General features: G+C 37.5%; 1 protein-coding gene across 1 annotated transcript in view; it reads right to left on the reverse strand.

The window, feature by feature from the left end:
• Nucleotides 1-18,750, reverse strand: part of pcdh15b (protocadherin-related 15b) — a 423,399-nt gene that overhangs the window by 106,756 nt on the left and 297,893 nt on the right. The window lies entirely within an intron of this gene.

Consider the following 18,750-nt stretch of genomic DNA (forward strand, 5'->3'; position numbering starts at 1 on the left):
TTACTGTGTCGTCAGCATACTTCAAGATATACCGATTCTCAAATTGACAACGACATTCATCGGTATAAAGAATATAAAGGAGCGGAGAAAGTACACACCCCTGAGGAGAGCCAATTGATGTAGTTATTGGACCTGACAAACTACTGTTAACCATAACTGCCTGAGATCTGTTTGTGAGGAAATCAAATATCCAAGTTTACACCATAACACTCAATGAGCAATTACCAACAGACTCTGTCTGATTGTGTTAAATGCTGAAGAGAAATCTACAAATAATAACCTTGCATGATTATCGCTTACCTCCAGATATTTGCATAATAAATCAAGCAAGGTCAGGGTTGCGTCCTGAACACCTCTACCGGTTCTAAAGGCAAACTGCATCGGGTCCAGTAAGTTATTTGTTTTTTTCTATTAAATTATATTTTATCAATTTCTCAAATGTCTTTATAACAAGTGAAGTCAGGGCGACCGGTCTACAGTCTTTCAAACTCTTAGGGCGATTATGTTTAGCAATAAGAACTATAATGGACTGTTCCCAAAGTTTCGGAACATAATGCGTGTTGCTCAACCAGTTAAAAATAAAGATAAAAATTGGACCCAATTGCTCTGCACACTGATTGAGCACTCTACCACCAATTCCATCTGGACCTGTATTCACTTTAGTTTTGCACTGTTTAAACAGTTTTATAACACACTCATCCTTAATATAAGTTGACTAACATCCTGATGGTTGCGCCAGACAAACACACACTAAAATGTTAGAAACTAATTAGGTCCACTGAGCCTGCAACCTCATATCATCATCACATCCATTTCAATGTCATAATTTCATCCAACCACTTTTTATTTGCCCAGGACACTATGGGGCATTTAATCAGGAATGAACTTTGTTTAATCCAAAAGTTAAGGATGGGTCATGGGCAGCTTCTAACTTGGTTCACATTTGTTTAATGTTAACTTTTCTGTTTGTCAGATTCAGATGTTGATATCAAAATATCTTGTGGAAGCAATTCTAAACCTTTGGCCTCTTCCCATCTAGACATAAAAGATGATTGTAATGAACAAATCACACGTGTTTCATGTAGATTTGCAGTGTTTCGCTTTGATGACGTGAAACAGTTGAATCCTGAGTAACGTGTTCTTTGATCTTCATCTTTATAAAATGAGAAAAACAACATGCCTTAAATGGAAATACATGACAGATATCAGGACATTTAATTTTGCTATTTAATAAAACAAAAGACACTTGCTATTCAGGGTATCTACACCAATCCACTTGAATGCAAATTCATTTAGGAGTAAAAAAGGTCATTTATGAATCAAAGCCAATGGTTTTTTTTTTTAAATCCCTGTGTCGAATTCCCAAACAGAGGAGCTCTGGCAACATGAATGGATCTGATCTTAATTGCGTGACACTTTGGCATACCATATACACTGATCCAAATATAAAATATGGTTGTTTGTATAAATAGCATGACCACAGATTTATCTGAAATGCCTCTAGATCTGCAGACTTATTTTTTGGCATATGATAAGAGAACTACAGTGTCAGCCTTTATTTATATCAATTTATAAGGTTCACCAGAACATTCTAATACAGTACTGTGCAAAAATGCATTATATTTTTCACAAAAGCATTTGTCTTAAAACAGTTATTTTATATATTCTGCTTTTAACAGAATCAGTATCAGTATCAGTACAAAATATCAATTTTAGTTCAACATTCCCTTTGCAAATGGAATTGAATAGAAGAACAAGGAACCCTACAACAGATGGTATGATCCCCAGATAGCCTGGATCTCAACATCATTGAGTCAGTCTGGGAATACACAAAGAGACAGAAACAGTTAAGACTTGTTGTTTGACAGAAGAACAGTGGCAAGTTCTCCTAGAAGCTGGGGTGAATACATTTGTTTGTCCAGTAAAATGTTCTGTAGGATGAGAATGTCCGGTCACTAAAACCTCCTGCAACCAACTAGTAATAGTATGTAACAAATTATTATTATTATTATTTTTTTTCCTCCTTGGGATGTGATTTGTACCAACTAAAGGGTAACACTTTACAATTAGGTTCCATTTGTTAACATTAGTTAACAACATTAGTTAACATGATCTAACAGTGAACAATACTTTAACAGAATTTATGAATCTTGGTGGATGTTAATTTTAACATATACTAATACATTTTTTAATCAAATGTTGTATATGTCAACATTAGTTAGATGCAGTATGAACTAACATGAACTAACAATGACCAATTGTACTTTATTCAACTAACATTAACAAATATTAATAAATGCTGTAAAAATATATTATTCATTGTTTGTTCATGATACCTAATGTTTTAACTAATGTTAACGAATGGAATCTTATTGTAAAGTGTTACCAACTGAAGTCTATAGAACACAATAGTGACCGCCTAATTATTTCTGCAGCTTTGGTTATGGAATTATTTTTCCATTAATTTTCTCTATAGAAATTTCAAAATATTTTCCAATAAAGAGCTTTAAGCCATAAAGCCAACGAACCAGCTCCAAGATGAATCACAACATTACAAACTTTCATTTGGAGCAAAAAATTGTATATGAAGACTGTGAAATCAATAGTTTTTTTTAGGGGAATGAACTCATGCCATTAAGCATTTGCAAATGACATAATGGAATCAGTAATTACAATACAATATAAAACTATTAACCTACAGTCATTGATTATTCATATAAAAGCACTGTATTTTTTTTTATGTATACAACAGAAGCTTAATTGGTAATTTGTTAAGCTTGGCTTCTTTTTTTTTTTTTCTCCCTTTTCTCCCCAATTTTGGAATGCCCAATTCCCAATGTGCTCTAAGTCCTCGTGGTGGCGTAGTGACTCGCCTCAATCCGGGTGGCGGAGGATGAATCTCAGTTGCCTCCGCGTCTGAGACCATCAGTCCGCGCATCTTATCACGTGGCTTGCTGAGTGCGTTGCCGTGGAGACATAGCGCATGTGGAGGCTTCACGCTATTCTCCACGTCATCCACACACAACTCACGCTATTCTCCACGTCATCCACACACAACTCACCACGCGCCCCACCGAGGGCGAGAGCCACACATTATAGCGACCACGAGGAGGTTAACCCAAGGTGACTCTACCCACACTAGCGACCGGGCCAATTTGGTTGCTTAGGAGACCTGGCTGGAGTCACTCAGCATGCCCTGGATATGAACTCATGACTCCAGGGGTGGTAGTCAGCGTCTTTACTCGCTGAGCTACCCAGGCCCTAAGTTAGGCTTCTTAATATTTTGTCTAAAAGGTTACACTGTTATCTGAATATTTATGTGTACTCCATTTTTGTTGATTCAGCATTTATTTTTTATTTTGTGTGCAGGTTTTTTTTTTCTCTTTGGGAAGAAAAGAAAAGATTTCTAGCAAGTATACAGTGGGAAATAAAACATATATGGAGTAAAACTTTGTTCATAATTTGTCCACAATCCTTGGAGGTCCAGACTTTAAAGCCCTTTATGTACTTGCCCTTATATTTACAGTGCCATGACAAATAAGCAGAGAAAAGGCCATGATGTCAATGCAGCTCTTTCTAATAGTAATAAAATGATAATAATAATAATAATAATAATAATAATAATACATTATAGTGTTAATGAAAAACAGTATAGATTCTGCCTAATACATTACTGTAAAATCATGAAACAGTTTTGTAAGGGTGATGATGTGTAATAATAAATAAATAAAAAAAACATTATTTTGCCGCATAGCGCAGTGTTCCTCACTAGGCGCAGTGCTGTTTAGAATGTTGGGGCTGTCTACTGTTTGAGGGGTTTGACTCCCTCCATAGTGAATTAAACTAGAAAATTCTGACTAGAATTCAAATGGGCGTTGATTCTCGTGCGTGCACGCCGGAGATACAGTAGATTAGAATAAAGCAGATAATTGCCGCGAGTTGTTCCGTTATTCTCACTTGAAAAACAAGTTTTAATCGCACCGCAAAAATATCCTGTTGCAGTTGAGAACTTGTTTGTGCATATGAAGTGTTGAATGCGTGATTATCATTAAATTTGCCACAGCAGTCCTATCTCCACCAGATTCCACACCTCCGAAAAGACAGAAATCCCAATTTAACCTCTGGCCATATGTGCAAAATCAGTGGGCAGGGCCAAGGAGATTTGGTATTTTCGTGCAAGCATGCACTAAGTCTAGACGTAAGTGGGATGGTGAAATTGTGTGCCCAAAGTGCAAGCTATAAATGAAGACAGCCCATTCATTATACATCGGTAGCTAACGGTAATGGACTGTATGCATAGGAACCAATGAATGTTCTAGCAGCTGGGTGCCCTAAACAATTGAGAGAATCAAGGACCCGATACCTTCTGACTAGTGAAGGATAATACTTAATGCGGTAAAGTTTAAAGTTTTTATGACTGGTAAGTCGAAATAAATCGATTACTTAAATTAGTATAAATTAAGATTAAAAAGCTCACCGGAACAGCATTTTTTCAGTGAACATGAAGGAAGTGAGGGAAGATGCATAAAATCTTTACATTTGTGCGATTACACCCACTGTTTATCCAAAAATCAGCACTTAAAACAGGAACCAGGCAGCATCATGACACTGCAAAACTACTCAACCCCTCATCAAATGAAAGAGCCCTTTCCAGCATTTTCAAAGGCTCTGCCTGTGGATTAGGCATTGACCTTTTCAAACTATTTGCGATTGGTGCAGTCGGCAAACAGGTTGCATACTGTGTCTGTCCTCTCCAAACAAGAGGTAAAGGGAAGGCTTCATTCTGCTTAACTGTGGATCATCTTTCTCCATTTAAAAACAACTTTCACTCTTGCAGAATACATAAATACTAAGAGAGCAGTGCTTTATGTGCATAACCAGTGTACAGCAAATAGGTACGTTAGCCAGGTCTCAAGAAAAATAGTGGCCTGATGCCCAGGGGCAAGTGTGGGAGAGATGCAGTTTATGGTGCAACCAAAATAACAATAACAAGGGGGAAAAAAAAAACTGCTTCCAGCTGCTCATTCAAACAGATTAGGGGAATAAAATGTGCACTCCTATAATCTACAATTTATTACAATATTACAATATAAACAATTAAAAGTAAACATATTTCATCAACACTATATCATCATCATCAATAGTTGATCATTAGTGATCGCTTGTCATACATTTACGATATGTCCTAATGATTGCAAACTGCTCCACAACAGGTGGAATCTCTCACAAGCAACATTTTCACTCTGATGGACACAGCACATGCATTTATTTAATTAGATCGTATTCTTTTGAAGTTTGATAATCAAATTAGGTCACATCTTGATTCCTGTCTTTCTACCCCCAAATTTCAGACGTCTTTAAATGATAATTAAGACTTTTGTTATAATAGGGATCCACAGGAACTGAGAGCTCTGAGAGCACTCCTGGTAATGCGGATACATGCCTGAACAATGAAATACAGTACATTTCAAAATTCCACCAAAATGCCCGTCTTGGTGAGGTATTCGTATAAACAGTAAGTTATGTCTAAAGTGAACATAAGCAGTGGGGAAAAGTGTATTTGTACAAAATGTCGGACTTGTGAGAGTAAATATGACCTAATAGACTTGCTGATGTAGTGTGTTGTTAATATTCATCAAACAACCATAATAAGAACATGAGAAAACCACTCACTGCTCTTGCCTGGATAACTTTAGTGGCTTTGAAAAGTACTGATATATTATACTCATACAGTGAAGACCAGTATTAATCTTATGTCACATTTCATTCTTAATGTTTACTTGAATTCTTGATACTGCTGTTAAAAACTTTTAAAGCTGTTTACTGTTTTCTTAATTTGCATTTTTTGTTCTATTGTTTTAAAATTGATTCTATTCATTGCTATTCATTTCCTATTGTTATTTTATTACTAACGCTTTACTAGTCTTGAATAATTACTTAATAATTAAAACATAATTAACTAATTATGTAGTATTATTATTTGTGGTGGTATTGAAGCTGGTATCGAGAACCATCAAATTTCACTTCCAACTACTGTAATTTTGGTATTGTGAGTATATACACTGGCAGCCAAAAGTTTGGAATAATGTACATATTTTGCTCTTATGGAAAGAAATTGGTACTTTTATTCACCAAAGTGGCATTCAACTGATCACAATGTATAGTCAGGACATTAACCCTAACATGAAAAATTACTATTACAATTTGAAAAAAATGTTCAGAACTTCTTAAACTACTTCAAAAAGTTCTCATCAAAACATCCTCCATGTGCAGCAATGACAGCTTTGCAGATTCTTGGCATTCTAGATGTCAGTTTGTCCAGATACTCAGGTGACATTTCACCCCACGCTTCCTGTAGCACTTGCCATAGATGTGGCTGTCTTGTCGGGTACTTCTCACGCACCTTACAGTCTAGCTGATCCCACAAAAGCTCAAAGGGGTTAAGATCCATAACACTCTTTTCCAATTATCTGTTGTCCAATGTCTGTGTTTCTTTGCCCACTCTAACCTTTTCTTTTTGATTTTCTGTTTCAAAAGTGGCTTTTTCTTTGCAATTCTTCCCATAAGGCCTGCACCCCTGAGTCTTCTCTTTACTGTTGTACATGAAACTGGTGTTGAGCGGGTAGAATTCAATGAAGCTGTCAGATGAGGACATGTGAGGCCTCTATTTCTCAAACTAGAGACTCTGATGTACTTATCCTCTTGTTTAGTTGTACATCTGGCCTTCCACATCTCTTTCTATCCTTGTTAGAGCCAGTTGTCCTTTGTCTTTGAAGAATGTAGTGTACACCTTTGTATGAAATCTTCAGTTTTTTGGCAATTTCAAGCATTGTATAGCCTTCATTCCTCAAAACAATGATTGACTGATGAGTTTCTAGAGAAATCTGTTTCTTTTTTTGCCATTTTTGACCTAATATTGACCTTAAGACATACCAGTCAATTGCATACTGTGGCAACTCAAAACCAAACAACAAATTAGAAATTTAGCATGATTACACAAGGATAAGGTGTTGGATTGATGGCTGCTGGCAATGGGGCCTGTCTAGATTTGATCAAACATTACTTTTTTCAAATAGTGATGGTGCTGTTTTTTACATCAGTAATGTCCTGACTATACTTTGTGATCAGTTGAATGCCATTTTGGTGAATTAAAGTTCCTTTCGAAAGAGCATAGGCCACATTCTCAGACAGAAATCTAGGTGTGTAACACTGCTTTCTCTTAATGCCTTCAATGAAAGATACTGTATATGTGGGATGAAAGATATAGAAGCATCAGCGAAATCAAATGATGTTGACACCGCAAACTAAAAAAAGAGACTATGCTTTTAACCATAAGAGGAGAGCTGTAGTTCCAGCAATAAACTGTGTGATGCTGTTTGCGATTCAAATCATTGAACTATGTTGGCAATGATGGAACTTGCATCCATAGTTGGCTATGGTGCTTTTGAGATATGCACCCCAGATTGTATCCTGTTTGGTCCTTTATTTAGTACTATCCACTTGTGATTGGATTACCCAGTACGGATGTTAATGCCAGGTGTAAACAGGGCCAGTAAGGATATTAGGGATATTATGTTTGAGGGTCAATGGTAAAAATTAATAGTCAAAGGAATGAGAGGAAAATTAGAATGAGAACTGGTACTTACAGATGATGTGAAAATGACATAGCTGCACTTGAAAGCTCGAGTAGCTATAAACTCTCAGCTGTTCTCGCTGAAATTGTTGGCCTGATTTCCATACACAGAACACTTTTTGAAGTTTACTAATCACATGTACAAGTGTCCTAAAATGAGATAAGGGTGTATGAGAGATAAATTATTAAAAAAAGCTATGAATATTTGATTAGAGGCCCTAGTGAAAGCCAGATAAAATAATATGTGGTAAGGCATCGCACTTTGATTGACACGTTCTGGGATAAAAGAAACAAAAGCCCATTGAGATGATTAATGGGAAACATGTCTTGTGACTGCCTTTTATTCTCTCTCACATGGGTGAGAAATACAGCACATGCAGTATATTATACTGCATTATAAAATAGCAGCAGTGTAAAGAGATGAGATTTACCAAAGAAGTACAACATCTTGACGGCATATATATTAAAGACATAAAATATCTTTGTTTATATGACTGTATTTCAAGTGCTGCAAGGTCACAATGTTTTGAGAGCCAAAACAAATGCACTTTTTAGCTGTTTTTTTATTATGCTATTGTAACCAATAAATTTTAATTAAGGGGGAAGATTTAATTATTTTTGACAGTCTGGTTGCTGACTTTTAAGAGGGAATAAGTTTCAGGGCCTTTTCCAATATGATAATATTTGTTGATAATTCACATATCTACATTTACATTTAGTCACAATTTGTAGCTTGCTAGTCTGCTTATCATTGCTTATTCCTCTACATTCATCGTTGAATCCTTAATCTTTGGCATTTTACCGCGGTTTTTCCACTTTTCTACTTTTTCAACTGCTTGTATTTTACTGCGCACATCCATTTTTTCTTTTTTTTCTGCTTTTCTACATTTCGCTATTTGACTGCATGCATTGGTTTACTCCTCCGTGTTTACATAGATTATTGCATCAATCTCAAACCTCTGCTGATCAGGAACCACCACAACAACAGCAAACAATTGCGTGAAGAATTCACATCGATCTCAAACCCCTGCTGCTCAATAACCACCACCACAAAAACAACAACAAAAAACTGTGGTACCTTATGGGATCCGCACATGTTATTGCTACCAGCATAGTCGCTCAGCAAAGCGACACCACTCTCCTGTTCCTGTTAGGATTTCCAATTGATTCTCCCCACTCAGTGATGCACCCACTGAGAAGCCTTTTGATAGAGCCCTGTTTATAGGTGATTCCATTGTAAGGAACGTGGAAATAGAGACACTATCCACTATTGTTAATTGCATTTCGGGTGCCAGAGCATCTGACATCAGATCAAATTTACAAGTGCTGGCTAATGCTAAACATAGATTTTCTAAAATTGTTATTCATGTTGGCACTAAAGATGTCTGGCTTCGTCAGTCAGAGATCACTAGAGATAATGTTAAAGAGGTGTGTGAACTTGCAAAAACTGTGTCAGACACTGTAATATGCTCTGGCCCCCTCCCTGCTCATCATGGTGATGAGGTTTATAATAGATTAGAGTCACTGAATGGCTGGATGTCTGAGTGGTGTCCAGAGAATAGCATAGGATTTATAGATGATTGGAAGAGTTTTTGGGATATACCTGACCTGCTAAAGAGAGACGGACTCCATCCCTCCAGGGAAGGTGCCACTCTCCTATCTAGCAATATGGCTCATAGTCTTAATAGTGATAGTATTTGACTAACTGGGTCCCAGGTCAGGAAGCAGACAGAATGGCTTAACCATCCTTCTGAAAGCTGGTCACACAGGTGACATAAACTACAAAACATAGAGACTGTGTCTGTTATCCGCACTACTGTGCCTGTTCTCTGCACTACCAAACACAAACCCCTCACTAAATCATTTAGAAAAATATTTGATTGAGGTCAAACTTGAAAATAAAAAAAAAAACATAATGAAGATAAACATCACATTAAAGTAGGTCTACTACAGTAGATCTCTTTCAACAAAAGCACTAATTATAATTTAAATTATTACAGATAAAAGTTTAGATGTGTTCTGTTTGACTGTAACCTGGCTTAAACTGGATGAATATATTAGTTTATATGAGTCAACTCCCCCAGGTTATTGTTATAAACATGAGCCTCACCTGAAGGGCCGAGGAGGAGGTGGTGCTACAATTTACAGTGAAGGTTTTAGGTGTTACTCAGAGGACAGGATACAAGTTTAAGTTGTTTGAACTAATAATGCTTAATGTGACATAGAAAATGTGTCGCCTTTTGCCCTTGCTACAGTATATAGATCACCCGAGCCGTATTCTGATTTCCTTGGTGAATTTGCAGATTTTCTATCAGATCTAGTAGCTACTGTGGATAGAGTTTTAATTGTTGGTGACTTCAACATTCACACAGATAATTAAAATAACACATTGGGATTAGCATTAATCGATATTCTCAACTCTCTTGGAGACAGGACCAACTCATCGTCATAATCATATGCTAGGTTTAATTCTGTCATATGGAGTTGATGTTAATAATATAGAAATTCTGCCACAGAGCAATGTTATCTCAGATAATTACCTCGTCTCTTGTATGTAAGAGTGAGAGGTTACATATGCTGTGCCCTGTTAGAGCTAAGCGAGTTCATGTTGATCGCACTAACCAATGGCTTAAGTCAGAACAGTTGTTTTTATGTTTTGGTGGCCGCCAGAGGGTTTTTGGTCACTAGACAGGGCTGTCACATTGGATTGTGGACACAATTTTGAGTGCTTAGGAGGCATGCAATTTTTGTCCTTGGAGGATGTTTTTTATGGCGGCAGGCTGGGCCTCTCCGCATACTTTTGTCAGATTTTATAATCTGGACAAGGGTTTAAGAGGGGTGACCATCTAATTGCTGTAAGTGTTGTCCGCTTGTGCACTGCTCTACAATTGCCTCAAGGGCTGATAGCATTGGCAACTACTGGTCATATGGCATTATAGAATGCTGTTTCTATAGTGGCAGCACGGCACACCGTCGAAGTGAACTATGAAAGGGAACGTCTCAGTTACATATGTAATCCTGGTTCCCTGAGTAGGGAATGAGACACTGCGTATCTGGCCATACACCCTGGTTGCTGCACAGGCTAGTGCCTCTTGCAGAAAATCTGAGAGGATGGCAGCAAGCGAGCACTTAAAAGGAGCCCGACGTAGCTCCTTATTGGGGGTCGCTTGAGGCGCCATCAGTCAATAAATTGGCATGATTGTACAGGACTTCAGATCTCACGACTCGAATACATGATTCCCAAGCGTCAGCTCGATGCATCCTCTCTTTCTCTACACACGGAACCAGGGTTATATATGTAAATGAGATGTTTCTATTCTCTAATTTGAGTGTGAATGTTCAGCACTTAAAAGACATGAAATGAACAAAAGCTTCAAAAATTTAAAGGTATTTATACTTTTTTACCTTAATATTTTACAGCACTAGCAGGAAATACCGGCTTGTTATTAACCATGCAAATTAACAAGCAATATTAAGTCTAGCTTACTTCCATGAAATAAAAAAGAAACAAAGTTGCAATGTAATGCAATGTTTTGCCTAATGCATCAATCACACTGGGGGGTTATCGTGACTTCAGAAATGAATGGCAAAAATTGTTTGTGTAGTGAGATAGACTGCTGTCTTTTATTATTCCCCTGGTTTTGTCATTTCTGTTATGTTGTGTATGATAGTGATTTTTCCGCCCCTTTTATTCATAATATATTTTAACACTAATGCGACTTGCATTATACAATGTCTGTTTTATTGTATCACACCCCCTCGGAATTAAGTGGGTTGTGGTAGCCTATCAGCGTGCATTCGTGGGGTATATTAGGGCGGCTACCTGCCAACTACACACGCGTCATGGTCTAATGACCGCCCTTTTCCGTTATCGGACATTTCCGCTCACAAAGTATATTGTTGTTGTTTGATGTTGAGCTAACCACTTGGCTCTGGTATCCAGTGCTTATGCTAGTTTTTCTTTATGTGATAGCGGTTGTGTGTGCGTGGCTCGTATCGAGCTTCGCTGTCTGACTGTTGCCTTCCTCCAGTCTGCTTGTGCTCTTGGAGTTCTGTGTGTTCGCGGCCGTGTTTATGGCTGTGGCTCAATAATTTTTGGTACCTGAAATCGTTAATCATACACAATGGCCATTTATAACATGTGCGGGTTTAATGTTTTTTGCTATTTGTAATTGTTGGTCATTTTTATAAGTGAAAAACTTCTCAACAGAATGTGTCTGTCTGCACTGAAGCTGCAGGGCTGAACATCCAACGCTGCTGTTTTGTTTGTTTTACTACACTGTTTTGTGTTTTTGTTTTGCATTTAACTTTGCTTTTGCTTTTTTTTTTTTACGTTTACAGTTAAAACTCTGGCTCCGAAAGTGCTGTTTTGGGACTCACAGAGAAAAGTGTGATCATTCCCTCTGTATGTGTATGTTTTGAGCCAATGAGATGTGTTATTTTGTTCCTATTGAAACTATTTTATTTTGTTATTGTTTGTGTGAAGTTTATCTTAGCAGGGTGATTCGTCATCAGCTCTCCCCTGCCCTTAAACTAACATTGTTTTATGTGTGTTAAAACCCTTGTTTGAGTTTTGTTAAAATAAAATATTTTTGTCATTTGGTATCCACGTCACTTGCTCTTTTGCTTTGAAACAACGAACCTGTGTGCCCTTTCTATTTGTGATTGGGTCAGTATTTCCCTTTTAACAACAGGGTGGCATAGTGAAACTCTTTTTCTAACTTAAACCTCAATTAGTTTATTTTTCATTGCCCTCCACTCCGCTACATTTGGGAACATTTATCATTTATAATGGTAACACTTCAAAATGAGGTTGTGTTTGTTAACATTAGCTATACCACGGGTCTGTTGAATGCTTGATTCTGACTGGTTGACTGACCAGTTCTAAGGTGTGCAATTTTCCAGTAAATGCACGGCTACGAAGTAGTTCCAGGTACTGACCACATAATGGTTCTATATCACGTCACCAAATTATTTCAGTTCATTCAAAGAGCAGTACAAGCTACCACAGCAAAATAACTAATTAATACAAAAACACTGGCTAAGAACATTGGATAAGAATGACAATGTCTATAATATCCTAAATTTAAATTTCTATTGAAAAGAGCTCTCTCTATCTCTCTCCCTCTCGTCTCACTCACCCACACATAAACATACACACACGCAGCACATACACACACACACACAGAGACACACTGACACACAAATATACAGAGCGCACACACCGACACGCATACATCCGCGCACACACACACACTAACACACACCTATGCACCCATGCAAACACACACATACACACACACATTCACACACACTGACACACACACACACACAAACATACGGCAAGCGCGCACACACACACACACACAGAGACTCGAGTCGCAACCAACAAAAGAGCCTTGATGTAAAAAGCATTCCCGTGACTTGATCAATACAACAGGAACTTCATAGGAAGTTCATGATAATGCATTAAATAATTTTAATTATTACAACTTTATTGTAGAGTGCTAACATTATAACAACTTTGTTTACGATGCAAAAGTTAGCTAGCATAGTATCTCAACATCTTAAGGAAAGCAATCAAGATTCACCCAAGAAAATATTGCATCAGCAAAATCAATTAAAATTTCCCCAAACATCCAAATGAATGTTTTAGGACAATGATGATGATAGTTTAATCCAAAACATAAAAGTTGTACAGCATTTCAAGCACAACCAGATATTGCATTATCCACAACCCAATCTTATAACATCTAATTACGTAATTATGCACAGCACTAGATGCAAACATGATAATGCATAATCAAACACGAAGCTTAGAATCGAAAAACATCTCAGTTACATTCATTATCAATTCTACTGCCAGCATGCCAGTTTGGCGGTCTGAAAGCGTCACGAGCAATGGGGTTTTACATGCTAATAAGGAATTCTGTGCTAATGGTGTGGTTGTTTGTCTAACCCTGAGCTGGTGGGACCGCTCAAAGGGACCACGAATGTCTGCATACTAATCATGCAGGTGCAACAGCGCAATGGAGACGGGGAGGAGTCCCAGGCAGGCCAAACGCATCCATTACCTCCGCCAGACTAGAGGTGGGGATGACAGGAGACAGCGCGAGCATCAGAAACGGCTCTCCATGTGGCTAATTAGAGTCAGATGGCTCCCGAAACAGCAATCCATGGCAGATTACATTCTGCCAATGTGCCGCTTCAGCTCACATGAAAGTGATACACTGTAGAGCGACCTGACAGCATAACAGCACTCCAGATCAAGGGATGTATCATCAACCGGCTCTCCAGACAAAACTAGTCTCATAACTCGCTGCCATCACACACATTCCGACTGCGAGCCAAATGCTTTTGAACCACTGCGAGGAGCCGGATATTGTTCACAAATCTTAACCAAAATTGATACTTGAGGATGAACATCAAAGTAATTTGTTTCTGTCAAGAGAGGAGCTGTAGTGCTGCCCACATGACTTTACTCAGAGAAACTAATCATACTTGTGGTTCAGCCACGGCTCAAGTGCTGCTCATTCACTGCCAAATGAAGCCACAGAAAGGGGCTTACAATCTGCACTCTGGCAGCAGAGGTCTCGTGATGGATGGCTTGTGAGATCTCAACAGATATCTAGCGATTCCACTGCTGCTACTGATAAACTGGTGTCAAATAAAGGGAGGCTCAGGGCAAAAAGTGCCCCAAGAATTACAGAAATGCCCAAGAAATTCAAAATGTGGATGCAAAAATGCCAGAGTAAAAAATTCTTCTGAATTTTTTTATTTTTCCCTTTCCACATGTTAATTAACTCATGCCCACCTGCCAAATGCGGGTAGAAATTAGCAGTGGTGGATAACTCCATCCCTCTTACTAGCCACTTTATTGTATTCGTCTCACGTACAGCGCTTTATAAGTAGTAAACATATGCCTCTCTTAACTTGCACACACATCTGTGTGGGACGAATGAAGCGCACGAACCGCCACAGGGCACGTCAGCATGCTCCAGAAATAAGATCGCCAGAGCTCTGGGACAGCACAGAGCGAAACTTGTGTGATTCAGTTGAGCTTCACGCGATATCACGGTGACCACAAAACTTATGTGACCCATTTGAATTCTACAGAAAACTTTCTAGTATAAAGCTCTATATGGAGGAAGTCGAACCTCCCAAACTGCCAGACAGCCCTGACAATAAAAGGCACTGACGAGGTAAAGAGACAACAGTGTACCATGCATCAACATCGATTACAAGTTTTTAAAAATACACATCATCATCCAAACTAAAATGTTTTTACTGCGGTAACACTAACTGGTACGAGTAACTGATATAGATGCATATCAAATCGATTTGGGCAAATCTTTCTTTATTTTTGGAATTAAAGTTTTTATTGATTTTTGGAAGGTCTGGTACATGCAAACAACTAGGGGTACATGAAACGGCCATTTGTAAATGTTACTCTTACATTTATAGTTTCTATTAATAAAATATGCCTTGTATATGCCTATTCATGATAATAGCCTAATAATAATAATAATAATAATAATTATTATTATTATTATTAATTAAATTATTATTTTACTCTTTTTTTTCTTACAAGATGAATTTGGAATATGTTTTAACTGTGGTTTCTCCTGGTATTTCTGTTTGTATGTGCATATAACAACATTATTCTGGAGGTAGGAGGTGTCAAGAAAAATGTGTTAAACACACATTTTGCAGTGAATAATACATACAAATTCATACATTAATAAAAATGAAAATAAATCAATATAGCCTACAAACAGGTGAAAGTCCCGTAAGTCTATCAGGAATTTTTATGATAATAATAATAATAATAATAATGATAATAAGGCTATAAATTAACACATGATAATCACGTATGAATCATGTTATACATTAACATAGACATTTCAAGAAGTGGAAAGTTTATATGATGTCGTATCTTAATGTTACACTTGACAAGCTCCAGACATGCACAATTAACAGAGACCGCAGCCATCCGATATGAAATCACAACGTGTTCTGAATGCAGTATTCGGCTTCGGGCACATCCCTACAACCATCTACCTATTTAGGGTCCCATTTACACAAGGCACATTTCTTACATGGGGAGAAAATAATATACAGAGAAAAACAAACAAACAAACAAACAAACAAACTAATCTTTCATTTGTATGTACATCCAGAACTTTTACTCTACTAAGCATAGATTCATATGATGCAACTTCCACCATTGCAGTAGCCCATTTTCAATTCTGAGGCTATAGTTGCATTCCAATGTCTTAAAATTATTCTACTGGCTGTTGTGATGCCCACCAAAATAACAGAAAATGCACATTTTGATACATTTGGCATTTGGGACTGATCACTTATTAGACATAACTTTGGTGTAAAGGATATTTTAGATAAAAACCAGCAACTATAACCTGTATTCAAAATTGTTTAACAAAACTACGTTCCCATATACATTGTAAGAAAGTTCCTGTTTCTACCCGGCATTTCCAACATAAAAGATCATTCATCAGTTTCATCCTACAAAGTCTTGATGGAGTGTGGTATAATCTATGAAATATATTGTATTGTGTGAACTTCCCCCTTGCTTCTTTTACATATTTCCCACACCCAGCCATAATGCTAGACCACTTTTCAGAATCAATTTCTTCACCAAGGTCTCTTTGCCATATAATTTTTACATTTCCAAAATCACTGTTCCTAAAAGTGTTAACCATTTTATAAAATTGTGAGGCTTTACAAGCTTTCTGTGGTTGTTTGAGATATGCTGATGAAATTATCAGTCACATTGCAAAATTTGGCCATTATACAGTTCCATATTTGTAAGTACTTCCAGAAAAAATCTTTCCCCACTAGATTATAGCACTCTGTTAAATTCTCATATGACCTGAAAAACCCATCCTCATACAAATAATCAACTGTACTTATACCCTGGTGACGCCAATGCTTACAATAAACCATTTTTCTAATACAGATTTCAGGGTTGTACCATAGCGAAGAATATTTCTGTGAACTATGTTAAAGTTTATAGCTATATTTTATGAATTTTGGTCCAGACATCCTTTGAATGTAAGAGAACAGGATTTGTAATATTAACAGCAGTCTGCGATAAAGGTGAACACAATTTATATTCAACATCCATCCAGTATGTTTTATCCTCTACCTGATTCCAGTATTTTGCTATTTTTGCCATTGCAAAAGATAAATGATATAGTCTACAGTCAGGAAAACCCAAAATAACTTAATTTAATCCTTGTCCTTATCCCATCCCACAGGAAATGCTTCATTATATCGTCAAATCATTTAAAAACTGTTGTTGGTATTTTAATAGGGAGCATCATTAATATGTAACTGAACTGGGGGGCCACTACCATCTTTTTATTTTTTTTATTTTATTTTCTCCCCAATTTGGAATGCCAGTTCCCAATGCGCTCTAAGTCCTCGTGGTGGCGTAGTGACTCGCCTCAATCAGGGCGGCGGAGGACGAATCTCAGTTGCCTCTGCATCTGAGACTGTCAGTCCGTGCATCTTATCAGGTGGCTTGTTGAGTGCGTTACCGTGGAGACATAGCGCATGTGGGGGATTCACGCTATTCTCTGCGGCATCCACGCACAACTCACCACGTGCCCCACCGAGAGCGAGAACCACATTATAGTGACTACGAGAAGGTCACCCCATGTGACTCTACCCTCCCTAGCAACCGGGCCAATTTGGTTGCTTAGGAGACCTGGTTGGAGTCACTCAGGGGCCACTACCATCTTGATAATACTGATTTTTCCCCATAATGTAAGTTTAATCTTCTCCCACTTCTCCAGATTGTTTTTTAACTTCTGTAGCAACAGATGAAAATGTTGTGCTGTTATCTCCTCTAAGTCCTGAGACAATTTTATTCCTAAATATTTCATTCCTTTAGGGACCCATTTAAATGTGAACTTTTCCACCATATATGGTAAACATAGATTGGAAAGGGGCTTCGGATTTATTCCAATTAACTGTATAGCCTGACAATTTTTTATGGTAAGGAGGTCAAGGGCTCAATTACCACAGCTAAAATGTCATCTGCGTAAAGAAGTAATTTGTGTTCCTTGTTGCCTCCCTCAACCCCCCTAATCCCAGGGTGTGCTTTGATAGTAATTGCCAATTTCTCTAAAAAAAATAAAACAAAAACATTATGAACAGTAGTACGCTTAATGAGCACATTAAGTAGTATGTGTAGGCTTAATGAGTAGTAGCCCATCTAGAAAGGTTAAAAAAGGGAGAGACTACTCCATTAGTAATCACAGCATTCTTTGGTACTTTATATAACATTTCTACACATGAGATAAAGTTGGGCCTAAAACCAAAGTGCAATAAGGTGGAGAACAAAAATGTCCATTCCACCAGATGGAAGGCTTTCTCTGCATCCAGAGAGAAAGCAATTATTGGGGTCCTTTTAGACTGACACAACCACATAAGGTGAAACAGCAATCTCATGTTGTTGGATGAAGATCTATTGTTCATAAAACCCACTTGGTTGGGGTGAATAATATTTGGCAAAACCCTTTGCAGACGAGTGGCTAAACTTTTTGTCCGAATTTTCAGATCAAGATTAAGCAAACTGATGGGTCTAAAATTAGAGGGGTCTATAGTGTCTTTACCTTTCTTAGGAATTAGAGAGATCAAAGCGTCATTAAATGTTGGAGGTACATGCCGCTTCCTAAACATCTCCTGATACAACTCCTGAAGTATCGGTGCAAGAATGTCAATACATTTTTTTTATACTCAACCGGAAGACCATTATAACCTGGTGATTTTCCATTTTCCATTGAAGAAATTGCTTTTTTTAATTTCAGTTACTGTTATGGATGATTCCATTCCATCTACCTCATCAGGCTGAAAGCCTAGGTACTTTCACATTTGAAAGGAACCATTCAATCTCTTCTCAGATAGAATTAGTATATGTTGTCGACATATATAACTTTTTATAATATTGTTGGAATGCTTTATTTATATCTTTAGCTGCACATATCTATCTATCCTCCTGTTTAATCACTGGTATTGCATTGGAAAAGTTTTTTTCTCTCAGCTGTCTGAGGGAAATTCATTTTTAATCTAAACAGCACATATTCTGC

Source organism: Myxocyprinus asiaticus, chromosome 36 (genome assembly GCF_019703515.2).
Source record: "Myxocyprinus asiaticus isolate MX2 ecotype Aquarium Trade chromosome 36, UBuf_Myxa_2, whole genome shotgun sequence".
Classification (NCBI taxonomy): Eukaryota; Metazoa; Chordata; class Actinopteri; order Cypriniformes; family Catostomidae; genus Myxocyprinus; species Myxocyprinus asiaticus.